This window comes from Ovis aries, chromosome 20, assembly GCF_016772045.2.
Source record: "Ovis aries strain OAR_USU_Benz2616 breed Rambouillet chromosome 20, ARS-UI_Ramb_v3.0, whole genome shotgun sequence".
NCBI lineage: Eukaryota > Metazoa > Chordata > Mammalia > Artiodactyla > Bovidae > Ovis > Ovis aries.
In genome coordinates this window covers 47,659,397-47,676,756 of record NC_056073.1, presented here as the reverse complement: position 1 = coordinate 47,676,756, position 17,360 = coordinate 47,659,397, and the positions used below count along the sequence as shown (strand labels likewise).

General features: G+C 52.2%; 1 long non-coding RNA gene across 1 annotated transcript in view; it reads right to left on the bottom strand.

Annotated features, from left to right (window-relative positions):
* Positions 1-6,242: 6,242 nt before the first annotated feature.
* Positions 6,243-17,360, bottom strand: part of LOC105603892 (uncharacterized) — a 39,857-nt gene continuing 28,739 nt past the window's right edge. Inside the window, exon 5 of the long non-coding RNA XR_001436416.4 lies at positions 6,243-8,975. This is a non-coding gene — a long non-coding RNA (uncharacterized LOC105603892). The remainder of the gene's footprint in view (positions 8,976-17,360) is intronic.

Here is a 17,360-nt window from a genome sequence, read left to right as displayed (position 1 = left end):
CTTCCTGGACCACAGACAGCTGTCCTTCTGGTGTGCCCTCACATGACAAGATGGGTGCTGGAGTGCTCCTGAGTCCCTTTTTATAGAAACATGAATCATGTCATCACCTCCCAAAGACCCACCCGCTAACAGCACCATGATGGAGGTTAGGATTTTAACCTATGAACTTAGGGGAGACATAGACATTCAGTCCAAAGCAGATGGGTACTCACCTTGGAGCTGAAGGCCTGTTGCCTAATTTCCCTTCGACATCGTTGGGTACAAACTGTCTCTGAGCCTTGACCTCACCCAGGAGCCCGCATTTCTTTTACGTCCTGACATGGTTCTTTGGCACCTTGATTGCTTCTAAGTGTGGCTGGTTTAAGTCAATCTGGGTTAGGGACATGTTCGCTGAACTACATAAACCCTGAGAAGAATTTAAGGGAAACATTCAGGGACAAGTTTCCCCTGAAACAGAAACTTTCCAGGCCAAAAAAAAAAAGGCCTAGGAAAAAAAATGCATGTAATTTTTAATTAAACTTGTTTCCTGTTTAAAAAAGAAAGAAAAGATATGCATCGGGGATGTGAAGAACTAAATGTAACATCTGCAAATGGAACAATTACGTCTGCCTCCAGAAAAAATCACCCAAAATAGCTAGTGAGAGAATGGAAAAGGCCACGTGCTGATTTTAACCCAGACTTGTTAAGGAGGGAAAGCATCCCATCTCAGCGGCTCAATGTCAGGTTTGAATCAGCTACAGTTTTCCCAGCCAGCCTCCTCAGGCAAGTTTCTCTGTCTGGTTCCCCCATCGTTTGCTCTGGGCAAGCAGGGGTTCCGGGGGAACTGGGAATCAGCCACTTAACATCTAGTTTGTAAATAACTTCGGTTGTTCCATTGGAACCGAAGCCCTCAGCTGCCTTCAAATGTACCAACCTGATTTTTTTCTTTTCCCTAAAGCCAGATTTCCTTTAAAAGGTAGGACAACACCAAATTCTTTCTTTCCGTTTCTTGGTCTCTCACTCTTGAAGAAAAGAATATTTGCATTGATGTTATTTCAGCTGAAAACAATAATTTCTTCCTCCAGCTGATGTTTTTATGGATTCCTTGAAACTCAGCCAAGGATGCAAAGAAGGAAAAAGTCCATGCCACACAAGCTCATATCATTTTATTGTGGTTTTCCCTCCTTTTCTTCTACTCAGAAATGGTTGGAAAAAACTGGAGAGGGGGCCAGAGAATATTATTGAAATAATCCAAGAGTTACAGCAAGGATTCCACATCAGTTCAGTTCAGTCGCTCAGTCATGTCTGACTCTTTGTGACCCCATGGACTGCAGCGCACCAGGCCTCCCTGTCCGTCATCATCTCCCGGAGCTTGGTCAAACTCATGTCCATTGAGTCGGTGATGCCATCCAACCATCTCATCCCCTGTCGTCCCCTTCTCCTCCTGCCTTCGATCTTTCCCAGCATCAGGGTCTTTTCAAATGAGTCAGCTCTTCACATCAGGAATCAAGAATTCCACATAAATGTAGACTAAAAAGATTAAAATACGTGGTATAGAAAAATAACGTTTGAGAAGGCGGAACAACCGCAGTAGTCATAACGCCAGTTTAAAAGCTAACAATTTTTTGAGCACTTGCTATGTTTTGGCGTTGTGCTAGGGACTTTGTGTTCAGTTACTCAACGTTGTCTTACTCTTTGAGGCCCCATGGGCTATAGCCTGCCAGGCTCCTCTGTCCAAGGGATTTTTCCAGGAAAGAATACTGGAGTGGGTTGCCATTTCCTACTCCAGGGGATCTTCCCCACCCAGGGATCAAACACAAGTGTCTTGTGTCTCCTGCATTGGGAAGCAGATTCTTTACCATTGTGCCACCAGAGGAGTCCAGCCTCCGTCTCGATACTTGGTCTCATTGAGCCCATGGGGGATGATCCAATGGCCCACTTTATAGAAGAGGAAGTCAGGGTTAGCGAAGTGAAGAAGCAGAGCCCGGTGTCTTCAGGGATCAGTGGGAGCGCAGCGGCCCTGGCGCCCTGAGAGGAGCAGTGGGGCCCTCGGGGTGCTCAGTGTCCATCGGCTCCTTCCCACGCTTACTCCCAGCCAGACGCAGTAACACCCCGAGTCACCCCTTTCCCTAGAAAAGGGTCACGTGCTTGAAGCCTCTCCTCCTGTCTTAGTTCGTTCTGCTGCTGGAGCAAAAGCACCGTGGAATGGGCATCTTAGGAGCAACAGAAACACCCCTTTTCACATTTCCGGAAGCTGCAAGTCCAGGGTGTCTGGGGACAGCCCTCCTGGCTCCTGGTTCTAGGCCGATAGCTGTCTTCCCACTGCGTCCTGAGTGCTGGAAGTGGGGAGGGGGCTCCCTGTGGCCTCTTTGATAAGCGCTCCACACCCACCCAAGGAGAGTCCAGCCTCTTGACCCCACCATTCTCCAGAGCCCTCACCTGGCAACACCATCACGGGGGTGGGGTCTGTTTCAACCTCTGAGGTTTTGAGGGATGCAAACATTCAGACCTCACACCTGCTTTTTATTTGCCCTTTTCTCACCTCCTTTTTGGTCATGAAATGGAAGAAACTGAAAGACGGCTTAACGATGAAACTCCCCTATTGCAAATGAATTATCCCAACCACCAAAAAGAAAGAAGAGCTACGCAATGCGATAGAAGCAGTAATTGTCGCTTTGACAGCAATCGTTACAATATATGGCTGTATTATTTAATACCTTGTACATCTTCAACATACGCATTGTTGTATGTCAATATATTTGATTAAAAAAAAATAATAAGTGAAGGAGTAAACCACCCGTGGTCACCCGTCCACGTCTGCCCTCTCAGTGCCGGCCCTCTCCACCACCCTGGGCGACTCACGTCTGGTCTGCTGTCTTTAACAGAGAAAGGTATTTCCCCTCTTGCCTCGTTCCCTGTCCACAGGTTTTCATCATTGCGCTGGATTTTCCCTTTGTTGCCTCCAAAGGTACCAGACTATTTGCTTGTCTGAATTGCGTTTTTTCCCTTCCCTTTCACATACCCTGAGGGCTGTCTGTCTGCAGCTGTTTGCTTCTTGTTCAATTTTTTAATTGGATCTCACTGTTCAATTTTTTCCGTGTTTTGACTTCAATATTTCACAGTCACGCTCAGGCTGTAGAACCCTGGACTTAGAGAAGAGCCCCTAAGGTCACCCCTGGGAGGGAGTCACACCTCCCCCACTCAGGGAGCTGGCTCCCAGATGCTGGAGAAACAGCCCTAAAAATCAGAACCTGAGACTCAGCACAGCTGTGGAAGGAAGCCTATCCTCCCTGAAGCAAACGGCACCGCGTCGTCTCTTCTGGATATTTCGGGGTGGAAGTCGTGGTGTGGGCTCTGCCTTGTGGGCGAGCTTCCGAGGACAGAGGCAAAGGGGAAGGGGTCTGGGGCCCCACGCCCCCACCCAGCCCTGCAGACGTGCATCGAGCCTCAGGGAGAGAGAACGCCCGTGGGAGTCTGGCCAGTAGCTGACGAGCCAGGTACTCAGGGTCTCCAGGGCCTCCAGGCCCCCTGTGCCATGTTGTGGGGTCCGCACAATAACAGGGTACAGGCATTGGAGGGTAGAATACCGCACGGCATCTCCACGAACTAGGGGGCCGAGCACCAAGCAGGGTGGGGAGAGCCAGGCCTGGGCACAGCGCCACATGCCCCCAGGACACTCGAGGCCAGCGATGCTCAGCCTTCTTGTACCCCAAGAGCCTGGGTCTGGGCCCGGGGGAGGCGCCTGAGAATGAGACAGGGAAGAAGTGTGCTTCTGCTGACAGAGGCCCCAGAAATAACCAGCGGGGGGGGGGGGGGGGGGGGGGGAGAGTCTGCAGAGATCCCTTCACATGCAAGTCGAGGGCTCCATCAGTGACGTTTAATTCAGCTCTCGTCGTCAGAAAGTCTTCACTGGAACCCACAAACATATGCCTGAGACAGTCCAGCTTTGCTGGTGGGTGGGGTTCCCTTCCGGAGAGCCCCTCCCCCAGGACTGGAATCCCGTTTCCTCCCCATGTGCTCCCTTCTCAGCTCCTTCAGTTTCCCTGCAGACACGTGGGGGTCCATTTGGACCTCCCTGGAACCTCAGCGCTAGCCCCGTTCTGTTGTTTTCCCGTCTCCCTGATGACAGGAAGGATGCTCTGCTCTCACCCTGGACTCCCTCCCTCAGCCCCTCCCAACAAGAACACTGGACTCGCGTCTGTTTACGGCCTGGACCACACACATGCCCAATCCCTACAGCCCCTCTGTTCACCTTACTCCCGGAGGAAACTTGGGGTGGGGTGTATAGCAGAAGAAACTCCAAACCCAGGGTAATTCACAACACTGTCGTTGTTCCGTCACTGAGTTGTGTCCAATTCTTTGCCAGCCCATGGGCTGCAGCATGTCTGGCTTCCCTGTCCTTCACCATCTCCCGGAGCTCACTCAGACTCATGTCCATCGAGTTGGTGATGCCATCCAGCCATCTCATCCTCTGTCGCCCCCTTCTCCTCCTGCCCTCAATCTTTCCCAGCATCAGGTTCTTTTCCAACAAGTTCGCCCTTTGTATCAGGTGGCCAAAGTATTGTTTCAGCTTCGGTTCTCCAGTGAATATTCAGGACTGATTTCCTTTAAGACTGACTGGTTTGATCTCCTTGCAGTCCAAGGGACTCTCAAGCGTCTTCTCCAACACCACAGTTCAAAAGCATCAATTCTTTGTTGCTCAGCCCTCTTTATGGTCCAGCGCTCACATCTGTGCATAACTAGTGGAAAAACCACAGCTTTGACTATATGGACCTTTGCTGGCAAAGTGATGTCTCTGCTTTTTAATTCGCTGTCTAGGTTTGTCAGAGCTTTCCTTCCAAGGAGCAAGCCTCTTTTTACAATGCATTACAACATGTTAGATCTTTACTATGTATAGGACAAGAGTGAACTGCGTAGGGGACAATGTCCTACCTACTAGACAATATTTATGAGTTATTAGCTAACCACTCACAGAAATCGTGTCCTCTTCTCTCTGCTGCTGCTGCTGCTAAGTCCTTTCAGTCGTGTCCGACTCTGTGCAACCGCATAGATGGCAGCCCCCCAGGCTCCCCTGTCCCTGGGATTCTCCAGGCAAGAACACTGGAGTGGGTTGCCATTTCCTTCTCCAATGCATGAAAGTGAAAAGTGAAAGTGAAGTCGCTCAGTCATGTCCGACTCTTAGTGACCCCATGGACTGCAGCCTACCAGGCTCCTCCACCCATGGGATTCTCCAGGCAAGAGTACTGGAGTGGGGTGCCATTGCCTTCTCTGCCCTCCCCTCCTATCACGGCACTGATTCCTCTGGGCCACGATCACCCTCTGGGCCATGATCACCTGTTTGCTCTGTCTTCCTCACTTCACTGGGACCACCCTGCAGGCAGGCTCTATGTTCCATCCGGTTTCTAACAGAGGGCCTGGCCCTGAGTGAATGTTGACCACCACCTGTGGGGTTGAATTGTATCCGTAGCAGCAGCGACCCCAGAGTGGGCTTCCTACCCCTCCACTGCCACCCTCTTGGTTGAGGTCCTTGATAACCACCCGCTGTGTGGTTTCCTGTCAAAAATATGCTCCACTCTGGGGCTTGGTCTCCCCTGGGGGATCCCAGTGTGCCCTCTCCAGATCCCCTCTTATCTGAGCCCACCGATTTTCAGCTTGTCTTCAGACTCACGGGGCAGAGAGCTGGTCCCTGTGAGGACCGCCCTTTAACCCCCAACGTCATCTGTGGAATTAAACCACGCCAGAGTCCACAGTGCCCTGGGATTAGACTTCCCCCTCTGCGCCTCTGCCCCCTTTGAATCACCACCAGTACTGACCGTGTGGACCACCATTTCCCAGCTCACTTTCTCCACCCCACCCCAACTGTCTGCCTACACCCACACCATCCCGGAGAAATCTGATGTGGAAGCCATCCATGCTATTTTAGATTTTCTAGAAGCTGTATTTCAAAACACGGAGACGAGGGCTTCCCCGGGGGTAAAGAATCTGCCTGCCAAAGCAGAAGATGGGTTCAGCCCCTCATCTGGGAAGATTCAACGCGTCTCAGAGCTCCCTAGCCTGAGCACAGTTGTTGAGCCTGGGAGAGCCCAGGGGCTGCAACCACTGAGCCCATGTGCCCCAGAGCCCGCGTCTGCGGCGAGAGAAGCCGAGCAATGCGACCCCACTCACTGCAGCCAGAGAAAGGGCACGCAGCAGCCAAGACCCACTCACCGCAGCCAATCACAAATAAGCAAACAAAATTAAAAAGGAAAAAAAAAACAGTAAAATTAATTTCAATAATATGTTTTGTTTGACACAATATGGCCAAAACGTCATCATTTCAACATGCAATCAATAGTTTCAAAAAATTATCTGGACCACATCTGAGATTCTTGTTTTCGTACTAAGACGTCGCGATCCAGTCTGCGCTCTCCACTGTTAGCGCACTTCGCTGTGGACTGGCCTCATCTCGTTCGGTTGCCTAGTGGCTGCAGGTGGCCGGTGACTGCCGCCCTGGACAGCACAGGACGGGTGGCGGGCAGTAATAGTGATAATAGGGGAGACGATGTCCCTGCTGCTTGCCCAGGACTCTACTGAGCCTGAGACTTTTCATGCATATCAAGCTTAATCTTCACAGCAGTCCCACAAGCTAGAGACTGTTGTTAAGCCCATGGTGCAAGTGAGGAGACCGTCTCAGAGATTAAGAGACTGTACTTACCACTTGTCTCCACTGCCCCCTGACCTGTGGAACACTTACTAAGCACGGGATTTGCTAAGTCTTAGAAGTCACATATCAAAAATGCATGTAAAGGTTAAAGATGCTATGGATGATATAGCCAAAAAGAAGTTTTGATGAGCAAATCCCTGTTTTGAAAGTCATCAGAGAGGACAGCCGTATACTTCCAAAAGCTACCTCCTTGTGCCATAGCCAAAAAAATGGATGAAAAACACAAAAAAGTGTGGCCTTTACTATGTTCTTAGGCTTTGAAAGCTTCAAAAAGAATTAGCTGAGAGAAAGTTCATTTCCAACAGTTTTGACAGATGATTAAAATCAAGCTGGTTTCCTTTTGGTCCCCTCATTGAGCAAACTCTGTCAGCCTCTGGGGCCAGTGTTCTTAGGCGGGCACACAGTTGGGGGTGAGGGTAGCTGCTTTCTCACGTGCTGTTTTCAAAGACTTCTCCGGGCTGGGCATCTGTGGCTTCCTTCTCGTGTCCTTGAGAACCAAGAGAGATGACTTCTTAGCAACAGAAGGGGAGACCTGTCTCCACCCTCAACAGATGGAACAAAGATCACCTCCCAGCAGTAGTCTTGGGTAATCACACCTTTCTTTGTGCCATGGTTTACCCTCTGGGAAATATTTACCTCTTCAACCTTCAGACTCTTCACTAGTTGAAAAGAACCTATGAAATGCAGGAGGATTAAGTTCCATTTCAAGGAACAGAAAATCAAGTCGTGATTTGCACAAGTTAGAAGTTCAATTCTCTCCTCGGAGAACCCAGGCAGTCTGTGATTAGCAGGGCTTGAGTTTGTCTTATTTTGAGGCTTTATCACCCTCCTCAGATGGCTTCTGTCTCATGGACCAAAATGCTGTGCAGATCCAGTCATCTCATCACATTCCAGCCAGCAAAAGAGGTGAAAGGGCAGGGAAGGAATAAGCCCTCTCTTAAGGACTCTTCCTGAAAGCTGTATATACAGCTTACACAGATGCCACACTGACCAGAGCCCAACACAAGGCCATCAAAGCTTCCAGGGAGGACGAAGAAAGTGATCTTTGATCTGGTGTGTCTGCAGCAGCTTGCGAATGTGCCTCTCAGACTTCTGACTGCAGGGAGTACAATCGTTCGAGGTCCCCAGCTGTTGTGTTCCAAAATCCTTCACTGCATTTGCAGGGAGGTCATGCTTCTTGCAAGCTGCCCCAGCCTGAGTACATCAGTAACACTAAGACAGCCCTTTCCTGCAAGTCGTACAACTTCTCTGAGGGGAGCATCAGCTGGAGGACTGTGTGAATTACCTCTTTCCACGTAACAAATTAGGTCTTCCCCTGACGGCTTTGGTGGTAAAGAATCTGCCTGCAATGCAGGAGATGCAGGAGACCTGAGTTTGATCGCTGGGTCCGGAAAATCTCCTGGAGGAGGGCATGGAAATCCACTCCAGTATTCTTGCCTGGAGAATCCCGTGGACAGAGGAGCCTGGCAGGCTATGGTCCATGAGGTCGCCAAGAGTTGGACTGGAGGACTTGGCACGCATGTAGGAAGTCCACACTCTGCAGTTCACAAATGTGGCCAGGAGGTGGCAGTCGTGACCAATGAGAAAATCCTGCCACTCTGCCCCTATCAGCTTGTTCATTGCCGGTGGATGCTTCCTGGACCTAATCTGATTCTTATGAAAGCGATTTCCTTCTTACAAAAACATCAGGCCCAAACAGAAACTAACCTCATCCTGAAGATAAAGACTGTTTGTGCCTCACAAGCTCTCTTAGCTCTAGCCAGACCCTCAGTAAGTACTTTCCCAGCACCAAGAGGCTGGCACGTCGTGGGAAGCCGGGTGGGCGCAGGCCTCTCCCTGAAGCCCCACCTTCTTATCAGAAGGGGTCCAAGGCGGGCAGGCTCCGCAGACTGCCAGACTGATCCCAGCCCCGGGAAGGCCGAGCAGCTGGAGGATTCTGCAGGAAATCACAAGAAGCCAGGCGGCTGTTGTGTTGAGGTCACGGAGCTGAGTCATTCACGCCATGTGCTTTCCCAGCAGCAACGCCCGCGTGCTGTCCTCATGCAAACACGGGTCCAGCGGTCTTTCCCGAGAGGTGATCATTGAATCGGTATCATCGCCACCTCTCTAGCTACAGACCTAGGCCGGCTGCTCAGACAGCGAAGGGTTCTGGGCGGATTGGGAAAGCCACTTAAGGAGTCCAGACCTGATCCGGTGGCTGCCAGGTGAAGATTTCCAGCCGGAGAGGGCAGATGGAGCAGAACACAGTTCCACGTGTGCTGCATGGGGGTGAAAGTATTTACCGCAGGGGCTGCTGTGAGTGGAACAAGAAGACAGATAAGTCCTTAGGACGGTGCCTGAGCTAGAACACGTGCTCAGTAAGCTGGGCGCCACAGGCCGAGGCAACCTGGGAAGTGGTCACCAAGCAGAGCAAGCTCACCAGCAGGTGCTGATCCAGCCCTGGGGCTCATCCCATGCACGCACAATTCTACAGACTCTGCGCAGGTCCACGCACACACACGCACATACACACCTGCCTGCGTGCACACACACACACCCGAACACTGAGGCACAGAGGGCCCCTGCTCCTTCACACACCCCCAGCTCCGCTCCGAGCTGACTCCCTGCCTCCTCCACGGTGCCTGCTGGGCTCCCTTTTCCGTCCGCATGGGTCTGCGTCTGGAGGGCCCACCCGGGGGTCAGCCCCCCAGGGTTCTGCCCACTGCAGTGCCCCTGACTCCTGCCACCATCCAGGGCTGACCTAAGCAGGCCTGCCCTGCTCTGTGGCCAGAGTCGAGTCACCTGCTGCCTGATAGAAATGTTTGCTTGAGGGATCAGACACCTTGAGGCCAAGCCCAGGCTCTGCACGTACTGGAACCGCCAGGAAGGGCAGGTGTCCCGTGAGGTTAGGAAGAAGGTGGCCCCTCATGGGAGCCTCGCAAGAAGAAGCCCCGCTGATAAACACCATGTTCCATCTGCCAGCCCGGGCAGGGGCCTGTCCCTTGGAGGAGAACCTGAGGTGTGGCAGGGCCTGCTTTTTCCCGCCCGGCATCCGCAGAGAAGCTTAGCATGTAGAGCTCACCGTGTAGAGTTCAGCCTTCGCCTAGGTCGAGTCCAGATGCCTTCCCGTGACAAACGGGGTGGGCAGCAAATGGGTCGGCTTGCCCTGTCCACACTGCCAAATCTCTGAAGAGCGGTCTCCCGGGACCAGGGGCCGCTGCCAGACCCAGACCTCCTAGTGCAGCTGGACTCATGTGACGGAACTTGTGAGCCCCCGCCTGCCGCTTCCTATGCACTGAATGTGGTTCTGAAAGCTGGTTTGAAATGGGTTTCCCCATCAAGACAAGGGGTCTTGGACTGCGTGTGTGCAGGACTCCCTAAAGAAGATCAAACCCTTTCTAGGCCTCGTGTGGAGGCCTCCAAAGGTCGGGTAAAGCCTGACAAGTTTCCAGGGACCAGACCAAGATCAGAGTTGGGGGAGAATTGACAAGAGAGGTCAGGGAATGCAGAGGACGCTGAAGGGGGGAAGGTACACAGATGCCCAGGGAGATGAGGAAGAATCCTGGAAGCCACTTAGGACTTCAGATCTGCCTCGAGGACAATGGGGCACCATCTGGAGGCTCTCCCACTTGGAGCCCCCTTACCAGAGCGAAGCCCTTCTCCCTTCAAGGCTGAAAGGTGGGTGCAAACTCCGCAGGGAGGAGCATGCACTTAGGAGGGAGGACCTGAGCTCCCCGACAGTGGGCGAGGGGGTGGACCCTGAGGCCTCAGCTTCAGAATTGGGGGCGGAGGAGGAGGAGCGGTTGTTTGTTCAAAAGGCCAACACGCCTCCAGATCCGAAGTCGGGGGCTTGTTTTAGTTCGGGCGGCAGGTGTGCACAACTAGGGGAGCCTGCGTTTTGCTTCCTTGGAAATTCCGTCTCCTCCAGGCCTGGAAATTTCCATCAGCCTAGACCCAGCGCCCGTGGGGCAGTGCCAGAACTGAGAGAACGGAGCACGGCAAAAAGAAGGGTCTGTTTTCTGGGAGGCGTTTGTTGTTTCTCCACGTGGGACAAAACCAAAGTCCATCGTCCTTCAGGCCAGAATAGATTGATTTCTCTGTGTGTCCTGCATGGAACTCGGGGCCTGCGGGAAGTCATTTAAAGTTGAAATATTTTCATGATATCATAGTGTTTTTCTAAAAGTAAAGATAGTGCGAATAAATACACCTGCTGCACCCATGGTAAGTTTAGGGTTTTTTTCTATTTAACTATATTAGTGAACAAACCCAAAGGCACTCAAGGACACACGTATCTCTAACTACCGGTCAGTCAGTGCAGGAACAGACAGGCCAGGCTCTTTGAACTGAAACCTTTTTATCGAAGCCACATCGACTTTGCACAAATGACTGTTCATTCTTCAAAGTGCGTGTTTTATAATACAAACATTTTAATTTTTCTCTACATGTATTTTATTTGTTAATGTCATCTATTTATATATTTATAAATATAAATATATAAATATAAATCTATTTATATATTTTTCATTTATTTATTTAAGACAAAAGCCGGAATTAACAAAATTGAACTAAAAATACACTCAGAAACATAGCCTTACGGTATCAGAACCTCTTCTCTCAAAAGCAAGAAAGTTCCATAGCTAAATTACAAAAACTTGGTAGGCTTCCATGAGATTTGAAAATAGTTTCATGGCAAGATGGCTCACATGTTTTTCCATGAATAGATTAGAAACAGATTGATAACAATTGAAACAGAAAACATAAATGCTGCCATATTTCACGGACTGTGAGTCTCCACCAGCGTAAGATATTTAAATGAAGCACCACGCACGAGAAAATGCTGACGGCTCATTGCGTGTAGCACAGTGCTGACTCGGCACTTGGAATGTTTATTTTAAACTTGTTAAAAGAACTCTTGGACCTATTTGAACACAGAAAAGCTTTAAACCATGTATCACTCTTCTACAGGCACAAAAAGGAAATGGAGGCTAAATAGTAGGTTTAGCTTCGCAGGTGGCTCAGTGGTAAAGACCCCGCCTACCCATGCAGGAGACATTAAGAACTGCAGGTTTGATCCCTGGGTCGGGAAGATCCCCTGGAGGAGGGCATGGCAACCCACTCCAGGATTCTTGCCTGGAGAATCCCATGCACAGAGGAGCCCAGCGGGCTGCAGTCCACGGGGTCAGGACTGAGTGACGGAACATGCCAGCATGACTCAAGTCTGCAGAGAGATGAGTTCTGCCCTGTCCTTGGCAGCCGCGGCTGGAGTCAGACGGTTCCCCGGCGACGGCAAGTCCAGTCACGGGCAGACAGCAGCGATGACGCAGCTGATCCCAAGCCGGCCGCTCAGAACGGCGCGCCCCTCCCGTTCCCAGGCTCGCCTCCCGCAGCATCCTCCCGGCCACGCCAGGCGAGCGCCCCGGCACAGGACATGCCAAAACCAACCTCTGCCTTCCAGGAACCTCACAAACCTCCTTCCCTGCTGAGACTCGGTTCCAGTCAAAGGTGGGGCTCGGCTGCAGCGGGCAGGAAGCCCAAAAGGTAATCTGAAACTCAGCACCGACTGTCGGTCACGGCCCTGGGAGCTCGGGGAATCCCTTTGCCTTGGTTTCCCATCCCCGTAATGAGAGCTGTCAGTGTGTCTGTAGGGCTAAGAATTTGCAAAACAAGACCGCTTTGTACCCTCTGGTGGTGGAACACAGAGGGATCGCTCAGTACCACTAAGGCAGGATTATGGGTGACCCTCCAGCTTGACCATTCAGTAAACAGCGTCCTATATTCCCACAGGTGTATATACAGAGAGAGAGCAGCCCGCTCAGTCTCTCTTCCCTGTTCCTGGTGTGTGCAGTTTATTTCCCCTCTGCTTCTGGAAACAGCAGTCCTCCCCACCACACCACAGCACCCCATCACCCCATCCCATCTCATTCCTGTCTGCGGTAGGAAAGGTGAAGCCCCAGGGGTCCGGTCCAGCAGGTTAGAAGACCCCATCGGCCCCAGCCTGCGTTTCCCTGAAAGCTGAGTGTCACGTGTACGTGCAGCAGTGTATCTGGGAAGAAGGTCCGGGGAGCAAGAGTGAGTGAAGGAGGACAAGTCAACACAAGGATGTGTTACCAGACTGGCTACCAAGACCACTGCCTGGAAAGAGATCCTGCTGGGCTGGAGCACACCCCCCTGAGGGCATCTCAGAAAAACTGGCCTGAGAGATGGGGCATCCCTCCCGTGCCGCACCCCGTCACACTGGCCCTTATTTCCAGGGGGTCCTGTGTGAGTGCTGGAAGGGGCCCTGCAGGAGTCCTCCCCAGGCTTTAGGGGAACCCAGTGGGAGCCGGGAGCACCGCCGCTGAGATGGGACCCGTGCAAGCGTCCTCCATGACCGAGTGTGGACGCAGCCTCTAGACGGCCCTGCAGAGCAGGAAACATCGAGAGCGGAGGGCTCACCCCACTAGACAGGCCCACCTTGCAGCTGAGGGCAGTGAAGCAGGAGCCCCAGACTGGTACTGTGCTTGCAGACCAAGAGTTTAAGCCCCTGATGAGTGTGGTGAGTTTTCTGTGAACATATTTAGACAACCAGAAAATGCCAACAAGGTCTTATTTCAGTAGAAACACAGCTCATAAGAGATACCATGTCTATATCTATCTATCCATCGATCAATCAACTATCTTTCATCTGCCTATCTATCCTACAAAAGGAAGTGTCAGGATGGAGCTTAGCAATCTAAATTTCCTAACGCATCACAGGCCCTCAGGAGTCTCATCTCTCCTTACAGTCTTGACTGTCACCTCTAAGCAAGTGACGCCCGTCCCCACATCCTTGGTACAAACCCCACTCCTAAAGGGCTGACCCACGTTTCAGGGACATTCTGGATGTTCCCACGGGCACTTTCAGCTCTTTGTGTCTGAAACACATCTCCTCCACATCCACAAGAAATCTCTTCTTCCTCGAGACCTCCCTGCCCCCTCAGCACCCCTCCACCTTCCAGACCTCCCTCTCCCTGACTCCAGGGGGCTCCCCCCGCTTCCCTGACTCCTGATCCCCTCAGCGGCAAGGGATCCCGTCTGTCTGCTCAGTGCAGTCTGGCCGCCGGTGCCCCTCCACCCCCGGAGCCCCCTGCCCTTGTCCCGCCCACATAGGGCACTCCTGGCAGGTCGGCTCCTGTTGACCTCACTGTCCACTAACTGCAGATTTCCTGTCCTGTGATGCGGAGTCCTCTCTAATTCACATAGCCAAACAGTCACCCGGGCCTGTTCCACCAAAGCAGCGCAGAAACAGACTCACAGACGTAAAGGACAGATTTATGCTCGCCGAGGGCGGGGTGGGGGGTGGGGGGGGGGGGGGGGGGAAGGGATGGGCTGGGAAGCTGATGTTGCAAATGCAAACGGCTACATTCAATGGATAAAGAGTAGGGGGCACACTGCGGTATCCTGTGATAAACCGTCGCGGAAAAGACTACCAAAGAACGTCAGCACGCGCAGCCGAGTCACTGCCGCACCGCAGAGACAGGCACAACCCTGCAAGTCAACCACACTTCCAGAAAAAACGAAATCACAGAAAGAAGAAAGCCCCTCCCAGGCTGCCTCATCCAAGGCACTGAGAGAAATGCCTCTCCCAGCAGGACAGGGCCGTATTCTTCCCCAGTATTTGCTGTCCTAGCCTAGCCTATCTTCCTTTCCCCTCCCAACACACACGGGAAATGATTACCCCTTTAAATGCAAAAGGACACTTCCCCAAAATAATCAGCAAAAGTCAAGGATGTGCAGACGTCACACAGGGAGCAAGCAGGGAGAAGCATCAGGAAAATGAAGAAATCCCAAACTCTAAACGATAGCCATCATGACCTCTTACAGCCTACCCGAAGAGAGGCATTTGGGACACAAACCCTTCCAGAAGGAGGAATCCAGGCTGGAACCAGAGAGTTCCCACAGGCGGTCCAAAGGCGAGGACCAGCCTCTTTCAGGGCCTGCAGACAAGTCTGTATGCCTGGAAATTATGAGAGGGCTTTCTCCTTGACACCAAGGAGTTAAACAGGAAAATGTACATGTGGAAGCTACGAGGGAAAAGGAGGAAGGGAAGAGAGTGCAGCCGGCTTCCTCCCTCTGGGCAAAGAGAAAAAAATGTCTGCCTAAAACAATGAGAAGACGGTATCACGGTGAGACGTGTGCGTGTCAGCTGGTGAGCTAGTCATGCAGGGCCCGGCCTGGAGCCTGACTGACCGTGGAGACACTGCCTGCCTCCTTGCAGCCACTGCTATAGGAAACTGCTGAAAACATCGTGCGTATGTTTATGTGTGAGTGTACATGAGTGCTTGAGTGTGCACGTGTGTGGTTTTTCATGCATACATGTGTAACTGTGTGTGCATATAAGTTGTGTTGACATGTGTACATGTGTGATTGTGTGTGCATGTTTGTGTGCGAGTGCCTGTGTGTTTAGTGTGCATCTGTGTGTGGTTTTGCATGTGTGCGTGAGTTGTGTGTGTTTTGCACATGTGTGTGATTGTGTGTGAGTGTGTGCATGTTTGTGTATGAATGTGAGTATGTGTGTGAGTGCTTGAGTGTACATGTGTGTGGTTTTGCAGCTGTGCGTGTGAGTTGTGTGCACGTTTTTGCGCGTGTGTGCGTGTGTGACTGGTGTGCACGTGTGCACACAGCGTGAAGCCAGCACAGGCTGCTTTGAGGCGCACCCACTCCATGCCACCCAGAGCTGCACAAGTGCCGTCTGATCAGGTGGGAGAGCGCAGAGACAAGAGCAGACGGAAGAAAAATTGTTCCCTTCCCTTCATCTTCACTCCTAAAGGCAGGAGCCTCTGGGGTTGAAGACCGTAACCCAGTGTTTCCTAACCTGCTCTCGGGGACACAGACCTGTGACCCTGTGCAGCCCTCCCCGTTCCCCTCCCCAGCGGAGAAGCAGGCCCTTCCTGCCTCCGCCCACTCTCCGCCTGCGCACACACCCGTGTCCTGCCTCCTCTCTCCTCCATGGTTACGGAGCCTCCGCCCTCAACTTCCCTAAATCAAGAACTGGCAAAGAACCCAAGGAGGTGTGCTCGGTGTCCCCCGATGAACTGAAGTTTTGCTCAGCACTGTTTGGATAATGCCATCTGAACAGAATGCCTGGAAGTTACAGAATATACTCATTAAACACAGCTACCCATTCATAAGCCCTTGAAATGTCTTAGGCGTCTCAACAAAGACTTTTCTGGGGACAGAGAGCCGGACAGTGCCTAGGTCCTGCTTAGGAATTAGATTTTGTTTCAGAAACCACTTGCTATACTGTATTGAGACAGTATAGCAAGTTCAGCTGCTGAATCAGTCCCTCCTGGGGAAAAACAAACTTTTTGGTGACTCCGTGCCATCTGCATTGGGCAGGGGAAGGGGGTGGCATGGCTTGCCCCCATCAGCGGGCTACATGCTCAGGCACTGCCTCATCTGATCCTTGGGCACTGTGTGCTAAGACGCTTCAGTCGTGTCTGACTCTGTGCAACCCCGTGGACTTTGGCCTGCCAGGCTCCTCTGTCCATGGGGTTCTCCAGGCAAGAATCCTGGAGTGGGTTGCCATGCCCTTCTCCAGGGGATCTTCCCGACCCAGGGAGAGAACCCGCGTCTCTTAGGTCTCCTGCATTGGCAGGCGGGTTCTTTACCACTAGCACCACCATCAGCCTCGATTCACAAACAAAGCAATGGAGGGTCTTGTGTTCAAAAAGGGGACATCTTTATGTCTGGGACATGTAGGTTCCTCTAAAGAATGGCTTTGGTAGGAGTTTCCTGGTTGCCTAGTGGTTAGGATTCCAGGCTTTCACTGATGTGGCCCAGATTCAGTCCTTGGTCAGGGAATGGAGATCCCACAAGCTGCAAGCTACAGCCAAAAAATTTAAAAAAGAGAGAGAAAGGCTTTGGCATTAGGACTCCCCATCGGCCTGGCTGAGCCTCTCTTAGACCTGCACTGATGCCTTCCTCCCTCCATGAGGCCACAGCTGGGTCTCAGCCCAGGACTCTGCAGCCTTTCTCGGGCCCCTCGGGAGCTTCCCGCCTCTTCTCTCAGCTCCTAGAGGCTTGTGTTGCTGTTTAGTTCCTCAGTCCTGTCCGACTCTTCTGCGACCCCATGGACTGTAGCCCACCAGGCTCCTCTGTCCATGGGATTTTCCAGGCAAGAGTACGCAGGTGGGCTGCTGTTTTCTCCTCCAGGGCATCTTCCTGGACCAGGGATCGAACCTGCGTCTCTTGCATCTCCTGCGCTGGCAGTGGATTCCTTACTGCTGGTGCCACCTGGGAAGCCCTCAGATATGGAACCCGCTGGCTGCAGCGGTGGAGCTCTGCAACGCCACTGCCAGCCCCACTGGGGTCAGAGATGCATTAGCCTCCTAAAGCACCCCAAGTAGCTGACCGATGACAAGAGAAGTTTATTCTCTTACAGTTCTGGAAGCCACAGTGTGGCTTCCCTGACAGCAGGGCGTGGGCAGGGCCAGGCGCCCTCTCAGACCTGCAGGTCATCTCTCCTGGCACCTTGCTGGCTTCCAGTGCCTCTCCAGGAAGCTCTGGCAGACACATCAGCCCCGTCCCCCAGCTTCACGTGGATCTCTCCATGTGTCTTCACACCCCCTTTCCTCTGGGCAGGCCCTTCTCTGTCAAACTGCCCCTTTTTATAATGGCTCCAGTTACATCGGACTGGGGTCCACCTTCATGAACTGAACTCATCCTGCTGTGGTTAAAC